At 44.7% G+C, this 13779-nt stretch overlaps 1 protein-coding gene across 3 annotated transcripts in view; it reads right to left on the bottom strand.

The window, feature by feature from the left end:
* LOC125447202 (suppressor of cytokine signaling 1-like) overlaps positions 1–3701 on the bottom strand; it is a 53566-nt gene extending 49865 nt beyond the window's left edge. For all 3 annotated transcript variants that reach the window (XM_059640595.1, XM_059640596.1, XM_048521420.2), the window contains exon 1: positions 3455–3701. The gene's annotated coding sequence lies outside the window, so the exon portion shown is untranslated. The remainder of the gene's footprint in view (positions 1–3454) is intronic.
* Between the last annotated feature and the right edge of the window lie 10078 nt (positions 3702–13779).

Raw genomic sequence — 13779 nt, 5'->3', positions numbered from 1 at the left:
GAGGTAAGTTCATAACAGTGCCTCCAGAGGGAGGAATTCAGAAGAATGAGGAGTGAACTCATTGAAACTTGCAATATTCTTAAAAGGAGTCTGAACAGGACTGATGCTCTCCAGGCTGAAAGGTGCTTTAGGGTTGGGGCAGACCACAGTTAGTATCGAGTCTCAGAATAAGGGACAAACCATTTAGAACTGTGGGTAGGAAAAATTTCTTTACACAGAAGGTAGCAAATTCATTAAGTTGCGTTTGAGACAGAGCTTGCTCTATAACAAAATTTATCAGGGGACATGGGGATCATGTGAGAAATTAGTCAGATGTCATAGATTCAGAATAGCAGAGCGACCTCAAGAGGCTAAATAGCTTCCTCTTGCTCTTATGTTCCTCCATGAATGGAGGAATCACATGGTTCAGCTACCTGATCAGATAGATTTGCAAACAAACAGTTCGAGGCTACAAATAATTTGGGGCTCTTTTTGACTTTGGGCAACAGCGTAGACTGGGTGCTATCAGAAAAGATGTGTTTAAGCACTTGCCCTAATTCCTACTTACACTGATAGATAACCTACTGGCCAATATAACTGGGACTGAATTCCTTTAAAACATTCTTAACAAAGAGATCCTGCTTTAGGCATTAAAAAAGTTAATGGTTTTGCACAAAATACATATTAGTGACATTTTAACCCCTTGATAGCTGAACAAAATGCTGACGTTATTGCTTCAGGCCAACACACAGGACCCACGTAGTAAGAAAGCCCATGATTTCAAACAGAGAGGCAGAATTACAGTAAATGAAGCTCACTAAAGCTCATATCAACTTTCAGAATGACTGTTCCCTGGTGCCATTTCAAATCTCTGGGCAGCTGGAATGTTGGTGGAATCCCATTTCAGAGGGTGCTTTCAAAGCACTTGTCCAAAGGGTTTAGAATGCAGACATCCACTAAATTACCCACATGTTCGCAGTCAGTGAGGGCATCAGTTATCTGTTTATTTATCACCAGGAGTCCCGGCTTATTTCTGCATCGCCTTAATTAATGCCTGCCACTCCCATTGTTATTTTGTAATAAAAATCTATTTTCTGTAGCACAATTTTCTTTTGGTCTTCAAATACTAAAAGCAAACGGATGAGGGGAGGCATGGGGAAGTCTGAAACCAAGTCAGTTCTTGCATGCGTCCCCCAGAGAGAGAGTCAATATGTGCAGGGGACACTGATGCAATGTTGGCACAGAGGTCTGCAGAATGTGTTAATGTTTACAGAGCATGAGGGCCCCGCTGGTTTGCCAGTATTTGCACAGTGCCCCAGGGGATTTTCAGTATTTACAGGGGGAGGGATAGGGGCATGTCAACATTCACTAGGTGGTGCAGGGTGGTATCCCAGAGGCATGTCAAAACTTTCAGGGTGTCCTGGAGTTGTTTGCAAGTAGTTTCCAAGCACAACAACCAAAAGGGCCTCTGTTTTAGATGTATCATTTGTTTTCACACATAAAGTAGCCCTGGAAAATCAGCAAAGTGGCCACAGTCTTATTAGACTGAGGCTGCTCTCCAATTAGAAAAAGACACCTGGTGGTAATTTAACCTGAGGGGAGTGGCTGAGAAGGTGCTGACTTCATGGTAATTTCAGCTAGTACCCATAGAATCCCTACAGTGTGAAAACAGGCCATTCGGCTCAACAAGTCCACACTGACCCTCAGAGAATCGCACCCAGACCCATCCCCCTATAACCCACCTATATCTACACAATCCCTGAACACTATGGGCAATTTAGCACGGCCAATCTACCTAAACTGCACATCTTTGGACTGCGGGCAGAAACCAGAGCACCTGGAGAAAACCCACACAGACATGGGAAGAATGTGCAAACTCCACACAGTCAGTTGCCCGAGGCTGGAATCGAACCAGGGACCCTCGTGCTGTGAGACAGCAATGCTAACCACTGAGCCACCGTGTCGCCCTAGTGCACGGAATAAACCGACACTGTTAGTATCCCTGCTCCTGAGATGCTGCTGGGCCTGCTGTGTTCATCCAGCCTCACATTTTACTGCTAGTATCTCACCACTTTGCAAATCAACCATTCAGCCAGGAGAGTTAAATGAGAGTTTACAAATAGGGGCGCCCAGTACAGAAAGTTTCTCCAGCAATTTCTGGGTTTTCTTTCTGATTTCCAGCATCTGCAGTTCCATTGTGTCAATATAAAAGTGACCAAATTTTGGTGAACTCAGCTGGAGCAGTGTGGCAAATTATGAGCACTGCACTTCAGGGAAGTTTTGATGGCTTTGAAAAGGTTCAGCACAAAAGATTCTGGGGACGAGACAGGATTGGATAAGGGAGCAATGTTCTCCATCAGTAATAGAGGATTTAGCAGAGGTTTTCCAGATCACAAGACATCCGGGCAGAGTGGTTTGTTTCATTGGTGAAACGGCCAAGAACTGAAGGATAGGTTCAAGGTAGTTGAGAGAAGAAACAAAGGCAGGCGAAAAGTGGCTAGATTTTGGAAGGCACGGCTCCAGAGTGTAATGGCCAGATTCCATCATCATTTCCAAAAGGGAATTGGAAAGACAACACAAGAGAAACAAAACTGAATGGTTATGGGGAAAGGCAACAGGAGGGAGCCTAACTCTGTGTGAAGCTGGATGAACACAGCAGACCAAGCAGCATCAGCAGTTCCTACTATCTCTTGAGCCTAGCTCTGTTAGTTTTGTGACAAGCTGGCACAAGCATGATGGGCCGAATGGCCTCTCTGGGCTGCAAATATGTGGAATACCAGTCAGAACCTGGAAAAGAGGAAACAGAGCTGAACATTTGGTTGGAGGCCCTTTGTCAGACAGGAAGAACCCCACTTTTGTCCAGATCCATTCCATTAAAAGAACGTTCTGCCAATCCGTAGACACAACGATGCTACTTTGCCCCCCTCTATCTGCAACAGACAAGGAGTCCTCAATGCCTGCACTGCAATCTTAATCTCCTTATCTGCTCTACTACACTTGCAAAATCGTGTCTTTTTTTGTTCCAAATCTTACCAAAATGAAAATAATTAAAAAAGGTCATTTCATTCTGTTTGCTAAAATGATAAACAGTGAAGTGTGTCAGTTAACAGCAGGAGTATGAATATGAAACACTGAAGGTGAAACATCAACGCTTTGAGGTGGCGGAGCTTTGTTTGGTCTCCCTTCCCTGCCCTGAGCAAGAAGTGCACCTTAAACAACGTTGTAAAATTGCAAAAAAACCTGTTCTGAGGAAGGGTCACTGGACCCTAAGCCTCAACTCTGTTTCTCTCTCTGCACATGCAGCCGGACCTACGGAACTTTTCCAACAATTACTGTTTTTTTTCGTAGAATTGCTTTGGTTAAACGATAGTGATAATTTGCAAAACGCACACCAATCAGCTGTACAAGGAGGAGACTTATTTAGAAAACTTCTCTCTCTCTCTCTGACCCAAACCAAAACATAAGGTCTACTCACCCCCAGCTCATGAACTCATGTTGTTGCCTGCCTGAAGTTTCAGGGTCCCGCAGGAGGCACACCAGCGGCCAAGAGAGCCCCGCAGATAGGGGGGGTCATTCGAGTGTTGAAAGACTCGCGAAGACTGGCACCGCGGCGGATAGTGGGGCGCTACGTTCTCCGACAGTGTGGGCGCCGCGCTGGTTTGGCGGAGCATCGCCGCTTGTGTGCGCCCGGCTTCGGCAACGCTGGAGTTCCCCTCCCACCCCTACCCAGTCCCCGGCGGCTAAGCATAGCACAGTGCCCGGGCTCTCTCTCCGCTGTTATCCATGAGCTTTCTGTATCTCTTCCCCACCCCCTCTCCCCGAATCGTCAGTTTCACAAGAGCTGCTAGATTTTTTTTTGAAACAAACAAAACTCCACCTCTTTGTCCTCATTTCACAGAAACCGCGCCGTTACTTTCCAAGAAATTTGCAACCTGGTTTCGCTTTCGAACGCGTCACTCACTGCCCTCTATGTGTCTCTCTTCAGAATTAACCCCCAAATCCACAGAGTTTGCCCGTATCAGCTTTGAACAGAACTGGCGGTGTGGAAGTGGGTCGTTCGGCCCATCGGGTCCGCACTAACCCTTCGAAGAGCATCCTTCCCCTTACCTGCGACCCTGCCCTGTCCCTGTAAACCCTGCATTTTTCCCAGGGCTAATCCCCCCAGCCGGCACATCTCTGGACACTACGGGCAATTTAGCACATCCCATCCACCCAACCATAGAGTCATAATCATAGAACATAGAACATTACAGCACAGTACAGGCCCTTCGGCCCTCGATGTTGTGCCAACCCGTCATACCGATCTCAAGCCCATCTAACCTACACTATTCCATGTACGTCCATATGCTTGTCCAATGACGACTTAAATGTACCCAAAGTTGGCGAATCTACTACCGTTGCAGGCAAAGCGTTCCATTCCCTTACTACTCTCTGAGTAAAGAAACTACCTCTGACATCTGTCCTATATCTTTCACCCCTCAATTTAAAGCTATGCCCCCTTGTGCTCGCCGTCACCATCCTAGGAAAAAGGCTCTCCCTATCCATCCTATCTAACCCTCTGATTATTTTATATGTTTCAATTAAGTCACCCCTCAACCTTCTTCTCTAATGAAAACAGCCTCAAGTCCCTCAGCCTTTCCTCGTAAGACCTTCCCTCCATACCAGGCAACATCCTAGTAAATCTCCTCTGCACCCTTTCCAAAGCTTCCACATCCTTCTTATAATGCGGCGACCAGAACTGTACACAATACTCCAAGTGCGGCCGCACCAGAGTTTTGTACAGCTTCACCATAACCTCTTGGTTCCGGAACTTGATCCCTCTATTAATGAAAGCTAAAACACTGTATGCCTCCTTAACAGCCCTGTCAACCTGGGTGGCAACTTTCAAGGATCTGTGTACATGGACACCGAGATCTCTCTGCTCATCTACACTGCTAAGAATCTTACCATGAGCCCTGTACTTTGCCTTCCGGTTACTCCTCCCAAAGTGCATCACCTCACACTTGTCTGCATTAAACTCCATTTGCCACCTCTCAGCCCAGCTCTGCAGCTTATCTATGTCTCTCTGCAACCTACAGCATCCTTTGTCACTATGCACACTCCACCGACCTTAGTGTCGTCTGCAAATTTACTAACCCATCCTTCTACGCCCTCATCCAGGTCATTTATAAAAATAACAAACAGCAGTGGACCCAACACCGACCCTTGCGGTACACCACTAGTAACTGGTCTCCAGGATGAACATTTCCCATCAACTACCACCCTCTGTCTTCTTTCAGCAAGCCAATTTCCGATCCAAACTGCTATATCTCCCACAATTCCATTCCTCCACATTTTGTACAATAGCCTACTGTGGGGAACCTTATCGAACACCTTGCTGAAATCCATATACACCACATCAACCGGTTTACTCTCATCTACCTGTTTGGTCACTTTCTCAAAGAACTCAATAAGGTTTGTGAGGCACAACCTTCCCTTCACAAAACCGTGCTGACTATCCCTAATCAATTTATTCTTTTCTAGATGATTATAAATCCTATCCCTTATAACCTTTTCCAACACTTTACCAACAACTGAGGTAAGGCTCACTGGTCTATAATTACCAGGGTTGTCTCTACTCCCCTTCTTGAACAGGGGAACCACATTTGCTATCCTCCAGTCATCTGGCACTATTCCTGTAGACAATGACAAGTTAAAGATCAATGCCAGAGGCTCGGCAATCTCCTCCCTGGCTTCCCAGAGGATCCGAGGATAAATCCTATCTGCCCCAGGGGACTTATCTATCTTCACCTTCTGAAGGATTTCTAATACCTCTTCCGTGCGAACCTCAATCCCACCTAGTCTAGTAGCCTGTATCTCAGTATTCGCCTCGACAGCATTGTTGTTTTCTAGAGTGAATACTGTTGAAAAATATTCATTTAGCGCTTCCCCCATCTTATCTGACTCCACACACAACTTACCACTACTATCCTTGATTGGGCCTAATCTTACTTTCGTCATTCTTTTATTCCTTAAATACCGATAGAAAGCCTTAGGGTTTACCCTGATCCTATCCGCCAACAACTTCTCATATCTCCTCCTGGCTCTTCTGAGCTCTCTCTTTAGATCTTTCCTGGCTACCTCGTAGCCCTCAAGTGCCCCTCCTGAGCCTTCACATCTCATCCTAACATAGGCCTTCTTCTTTCTCTTGACCAGAGATTCCACCTCCTTCGTAAACCATGGCTCCTGCACTCTACAGCTTCCTCCCTGCCTGACAGGTACATATTTATCTAGGACACACAGGAGCTTTTCCTTGAATAAGCTCCACATTTCTAATGTGCCCATCCCCTGCAGTTTCCTTCCCCATCCTATGCTCCCTAAATCTTGCCTAATCTCATCGTAATTGCCTTTCCCCCAGCTATAAATCTTGCCCAGTGGTATACACCTATCCCTTTCCATCACTAAAGTAAACATAACAGAATTGTGATCGCTATCACCAAAGTGCTCACCTGCTTCCAAATCTAACACCTGGCCGGGCTCATTACCCAGTACCAAATCTAATGTAGCTTCACCACTTGTTGGCCTATCTACATACTGTGCCAGGAAGCCCTCCTGCACTCTCTGGACAAAAACTGACCCATCTATAGTACTCAAACTATAGTGTTCCCAGTCAATATCTGGAAAGTTGAAGTCCCCCATGACAACTACCCTGTCTCTCTCACTCCTATCGAGAATCATCTTTGCTATCCTTCCTCTACATCTCTGGAACTATTCGGAGGCCTTTGGAAAACCCCAACAGGGTGACCTCTCCTTTCCTGTTTCTAACCTCAGCCCATACTACCCCAGTTGACGAGTCCCCAAACATCCTTTCTGCAACTGTAATACTGTCCTTGACCAACAATGCCACACCTCCGCCCCTTTTACAATCTTCTCTGTTCTTACTGAAACATCTAAATCCTGGAACCTGCAACAACCATTCCTGTCCCTACTCTATCCATGTGTCCGAAATGGCCACAACATCGAAGTCCCAGGTACTAACCCATGCTGCAAGTTCACCCACCTTATTCTGGACGCTCCTGGCATTGAAGCAGACACACTTCAATCCAACTTCTTGCTTGCTGGTGCCATCTTGCTTCCCTGAAACTTTATTTTGGACACCCCTACTCTCAACCTTAATAGAAGTCATAGAAATGTACAGCCCAATAAACAGACCTTTTGGTTAAATCGTCTATTGCGACCAGATATCTTAAATAAATCTAAACCTATTTGCCAGCATTTAGCCCATATTCTTCCAAACCCTTCCTAATCATATACCCAGCCTTCTAAATGCTGTAATTGGCAGTTCATTCCAGACATGCACCACCCTCTGCATGAAAACATTGCCCCTTAGGTCCCTTTTAAATCTTTCCCCTCTCACCTTAAACCTACGCCCACTAATTTTGTACTCCCCGACCCCAAAAGTTCTGAAGAAGGGTCACCGGACCCGAAATGTTAACTCTGATTTCTCTCCACAAATGCTGCCAGACCTGTTGAGCTTTTCCAGCAGTTTCTGTTTTTTTTTCCACTAACCTACACCTCTTCGGACTGTGGGAGGAAACTGGAGCACCTAGAAGAAACCCTTGCAGACACGGGGAGAATACGCAAACTCCACACAGTGAGTCCTCTGAGGCTGGAATCAACCCTGTGTTTCTGGTGTTCTGAAGCAGTTGTACAGCCACAGTGCCAGTCTATTTGTCAGTCCCTTAAACAGTATGCAAAATTCAAACATAATAGGAAAATGCTAGCCAGGGGCACTTTCACTAAAAAAAAGTGATTAACTTTATTGCATTGAACACAGACCCAGAGCAAATGTGCAAATTCAACACTGACAGTCACCCAATGCTGGGATTGAACCTGGGTCACTGGTGCCATAAATGGTGTCACATTTAGGCCAAACCTGGTAAGGATGACAACTCTTCCTTCTTGGAAGGGCCTTTTACAGCAAGCAGTGACTTCTCACAATTAATGAGACTTGTTTTCAAATTCCAGATTAACTGGTTCAATGTCAAATTCGACTAGCTGCCATGTGGAATTTGAACTGTGTCCTCAGAGCATTTGTCTGGCGCTTAGCTGGATTACTAGTCCAGTGACATTATCACAATGCCACAATCTCCCCAAAAAGCTGTTTATTTGGTCCAGTGTTCAATATCAAATTCCCTTCCTTCTCTGCTTAGTTGCATGGTGGCTCAATGGCTAGCATTGCTATTTGTCAGTAACAGGAACCTGCATCCAATTCACACCCTTGGGTAACTTTATGCAGAGCTTGCGTGTTCTCCCTGTCCCTGTGTGGGTTTCCTTTGGGTGCTCCAATTTCCACCCATAGTCCAAAAATGTACAAGTTAAGTGGGTTGCTATTGGTTATGGGGATTGGGTGGGATTATTTTTGGAGGGTTGGTACATACTTGATGGGCAAAATGTCCTCTAGCTGCACTATAAGGATTCTACCCCGCAAGCAAATTTAAGTCCCAATGGCAGTTTATCACAATGACAGTACTTCATTAGAAGCCTTTAAATTCCCCCTACAGGCAACTAACTTTAAAAAAAAATTGGAACTGCATTGAAAGAATGAAAGTTGAAACACATTTCAAAACTTCTGATGTTACAAATGACTGAGAGTGCTGTTAACTAAATTCTATTTTCTTTTCAAAGGCAACTTTGATTTAAATTCAAGAGAGTAAAAGTCTCCTTTTATAACTATCAAATATCATACTCTTCATGGAATTACATCTGTGTAACAAATAGTCCACAAAAATTCCTAATTTCTAAAAGATTTCTGTATCCCATAACACAATAGTAACCGTAAGTGACCATCAACAGGCACTTTGCTCAGTTCTTTGCCTCCCTCCGCCCTCCACATACATACCAGAAGAAATCTGCTGAAACTCTTAGGTGGGTGCAGAAGACATCTCTTTGACTCTAGACCTTTTCCCTCCCACATCCGGCTGTGGTAGTTTGCAAAGCCAAGATCATTTTCTCTGCTGACTACACAAAACTACTGTCTGATTGAGAAATTCAGTCATTTGTGGGGAAACCCGCAACATCATCATTTTGAAAAATGGCTTCCTCTGCCTCCACGTGGCAATATGAAATGCATTAAATTTGCATCCAGGTAAAAACACTAATATAACTACACTTGATCCCAACTTTGTTTCATCCTGGAAGTAAAGTAAAACAACTATTTACCAACTCATAACCAGGACTTTGAGAGATTCGTAGATTTGGTAAATTCAGTGACTGCTCCCATTGTCTCCAAGAAAAAATACCTACCCAGAGGGAAAATGGTATGAAACCAGAGTCAGATCTAGTGGTGTATACTGGTTTGAGCTGGTTGGATCTGGATTTGTACTGGAAGTGATCACAGTGCTGGTCATCCTGTAGCTCTGAAAGCTGGAACCAGTAAATATCAAGTCATAGAGATGTACAGCATGGAACATAGAACATAGAACAATACAGCGCAGAACAGACCCTTCAGCCCTCGATGCTGCACCGACCTGTGAACTAATCTAAGCCCCTCCCCCTACACTATCCCATCATTATCCATATGCTTATCCAAGGACTGTTTAAATGCCCCTAAAGTGGCTGATTTAACTACATTGACAGGCAGGGCGTTCCACCCCCTTACCACTCTCTGAGTAAAGAACCTGCCTCTGACATCTGTCTTAAATCTATCACCCCTCAATTTGTAGCTATGCCTCCTTGTACAAGCTGAAGTCATCATCCTCGGAAAAAGACTTTCACTGTCCACCCTATCTAATCCTCTGATCATCTTGTATGTCTCTATTAAATCCCCTCTTAGCCTCCTTCTCTCCAATGAGAACAGACCCAAGTCCCTCAGCCTTTCTTCATAGGGCCTGCGCTCCAGACCAGGCAACATCCTGATAAATCTCCTCTGCACCTTTTCCAAGACTTCCACATCCTCCCTGTAATGGGGCGACCAGAACTGCCCGCAATATTCCAAATGAGGCCGCACTAGCGTTTTGTACAGTTGCAGCATGACATCACGGCCCTGGTACTCAATCCCTCTACCAATAAAACCTAACACACCGTAAGCCTTCTTAACAGCACTATCAACCTGGGTGGCAACTTTCAGGGATCTCTGTACATGGACACCAAGATCCCTCTGCACATCCACACTACCAAGAATCCTTCCATTGACCCAGTATTCTGCCTTCCTATTATTCCTCCCAAAGTGAATCACCTCACATTTATCCATATTAAACTCCATTTGCCACCTTTTTAGCCCAATTCTGCAGTTTATCCAAGTCTTCCTGCAACCTGCAACATTCCTCCACACTGTCCACCACTCTACCGACTTTAGTGTCATCTGCAAACTTACTAACCCATCCACCTATGCCTGAGTCCAAGTCATTTGTAAAAATGACAAACAGCAGTGATCCCAAAACAGATCCTTGAGGCACACCACTAGTGACCTGACTCCAGGCCGAATATTTTCCATCAACCACCACTCGTTGCCTTCCTACAGAAAGCCAGTTTCTAATCCAAACTGCTAAGCCTCCCCCAATCCCGTGCCTCTGTATTTTCTCCAACAGCCTACCATGTGGAACCTTATCAAAGGCTTTACTGAAGTCCATGTACACCACGTCAACTGCCCTTCCCTCATCCACATGCTTGGTCACCTTCTCAAAAAACTCAATGAGGTTTGTGAGACACAACCTGCCCTTGACGAATCCATGCTGACTATCTCCAATCAAATTGTTGCTTGCTAGATGATTATAAATCCTATCTCTTATAATCCTTTCCAAAACTTTTCCTACAACAGTCGTAAGGCTCATAGGTCTATAATTACCTGAGTCATCCCTACTGCCCTTCTTGAACAAGGGCACAACATTTGCAATCCTCCAGTCCTCCGGTACTAAACCTGTAGACAATGAGGACTCAAAGATCAAGGCCAAAGGCTCCGCCACCTCCTCCCTAGCTTCCCAGAGAATCCACAAAAAAATCCCATCTGCCCCAGGGGATTTATCTACCTTCACACCTTCTAGAGTTGATACCATCTCCTCCTTACTAACCTTAATCCTTTCAATTCTAGTAACCCGTAACTCAATCATCTCCTCTACAATATTCTCCTGTTCCTCAGTGAAAACAGATGAGAAATAATCATTTAGCACCCCTCCAAGCTCAACAGGATCCACACACAATTTCCCACTTCTGTCTTTGACTGGCCCTATTCCTACCCTAGTCATCCTCTTATTCCTCACATATCTATAGAAAGCTTTAGGGTTCTCCTTTATTCTACCTGCTAATGCCTGCTCATGTCCCCTCTTTGCTCTTCTTAATTCTCTCTTTAAATCCTTCCAAGCTAATCTGTAACTCTCCATCGCCTCATCTGAACCATCTCGTCTCATCGTCACACAAGCCTCCCTCTTCCGCTTAACAAGAGATACAATTTCTTTAGTAAACCACGGTTCCCTTACCTTATTGCTTCCTCCCTGCCTGACAGGGACATACCTATCAAGGACACACAATATCTGATCCTTAAACCAGCTCCACATTTCGATTGTCCCCATCCCCTGCATTTTGCTAACCCATTCTATGCCTCCTAAGTCTTGCCTAATCGCATTATAATTGCCCTTCCCTCATCTATAACTCTTGCCCTGTGGCATGTTCCTATCCCTTTCCAGTGCTGAAGTAAACATAACCGAATTATGGTCACTCTCTCCAAAGTGCTCACCTACCACTAAATCAAATACCTGGCCTGGTTCATTACCAAGTACCAGATCCAGTGTGGCCTCCCCTCTTGTCGGCCCTTCAACATACTGAGTCAGGAAACCCACCTGCACACATTGGACAAAAACTGATCCATCCGAAGTACTAGAGTTATAACATTTCCAGTCAATGTTAGGGAAGTCTCTCAAAATGACCACCCTGTTCCTTTCTTGCCTGTCCAGAATAGTTTTGCCGATCCTCTCTTCCACATCCCTGGTACTTTGCGGAGAAGAGTCCCTTTGATCCAAGTTGTCCATGCTGACCAGATATCCTAAATGAATCTAGTTCCATTTCCAGCATTTGGCCTATACCCGTCTAAACCCTTCCCATTGATATACCTATTTAGATACGTTTTAAATATTATAATTGTACCAGCCTCCACCACTTTCACATAGCATGTGATTCCATACATGTTCATCGCTCTGCACGAAAAATGCCCCTTAGGTTCATTTTAAATCTTTCTCCTGTCACCTTAAACCTATGCCCCCCAGTTTTGGACTGGCCCACCCAGGGAAAAGACCTTGGCTATTCACTGTATCCTTGGCCTTCATGATTTTATAAACTTCTTAAGATCATCGCCCGAACTCCACAACATCCTTGTAAATATTTTCTGAACGCTTTCAAGTTTCACAACATCTTCCAGTAGCAGGGAGACAGGGACTGAATGCAGTATTCCAAGAGTGGCCGAAACAATGATCTGTACAGCTGCAACATGTCCTTCCAACTCCTATACTCGTTGCACTGACCAATAAAGGCAAGCATACTAAACACCTTCTTCGCTATCCTGTCTACCTGCGACTCCACTTTCAAGGAACTTTGAACCTGCACCCTGAGGTCTCTTTATTCAGCAACACTCCCCAGGACCTTAGTATTAAGCGTATAAGTCCTGCCCTCATTTGCAGTTCTAAAATGCAGCACCTCACATTTGTCTAAATTGAACTCCAACTGCCACTCCTTGACCCATTGGTCCTTCCGATCAAGATCCCATTGTACTCTAGGGTAACCTTCTTCGCTGTCCACTACACCTTCAATTTTGTGTCATCTGCAAACTTACTAACCATATGTTCACATCCAAATCATTTATACAAATGATGAAAAACCGTGGACCCAGCACCAATCCTTGTGGCACACTGGTCACATGCCTCCAGTCTGAAAGGCAACCCCCCACCACCACTCTCTGTCTTCTATCTTTCTCATGACCATTTGATCAAACACCACTTTGATTGGGACAACACATCCATCCTAGGACAAGCCAAACAGAGACACGCACGAGAATTCCTAGAAGCATGGCATTCCAACCGGAACTCCATCAACAAACACATTGATTTGGAGCCAATCTACCATCCCCTGAGAAAAAGAACAGGAAATGACATCACCAACCCAAGGAAACCTAACCAGATAAATAGAAAGCGGGACATAACACCAGCGCTTCGTCGGAAGCTCACTGATGATGTTACCTAGTATGGTGATGAAACGTCTGAAAACTAACCTACCAGCTCAGCGAGCAAACTCACATCCATAGTTTATGATATTCTGTTCACTTAACAAATAAGTCCATTAAGTTAAAATTGAATTACCATTTACAGTACAAATAACGCTTTGCAACCACATCGCTCCACCCCTAACCATGCTCTTTAACCCAATCCATTGTGGCAGCATCATGATGCTTAACCTAGGTCAAACAAATAAATGTAACAGTTAAGGTATGAAGCTCCATTCATGCCAGCTCTTAAAGTCCATCCTCTCAAATGACAAAGATTTGGTTTTCTTTTGAGTATCGCCTTTCTCATTGTGATTAAAGTTCACATTGTTTCCATGTCTTTGTTTAGAAGGTAGAACGATAGGTTTAGCCGAGGAAACATTATCATAGATTCACAGCACTGAAACAGACCCTTCAGTCCAACTTGTCCATGCTGAACTGATATCCTGAATTAATCTAGTCCCATTTGCTGGTGTTTGCCCCCTATCCCTCTAAACCCTTCCTGATCTTGCTAATATTGATCTCACCTAATGTATGCCCTGTGCAATGTAACCTGTATGCCTCTGTCTAAGTTT

The sequence above is a fragment of the Stegostoma tigrinum genome, chromosome 38 (genome assembly GCF_030684315.1).
Source record: "Stegostoma tigrinum isolate sSteTig4 chromosome 38, sSteTig4.hap1, whole genome shotgun sequence".
NCBI classification, from domain to species: domain Eukaryota; kingdom Metazoa; phylum Chordata; class Chondrichthyes; order Orectolobiformes; family Stegostomatidae; genus Stegostoma; species Stegostoma tigrinum.
Note: the sequence above shows the minus strand (reverse complement) of the source record. Positions and strands in the feature narration are given on the sequence as shown.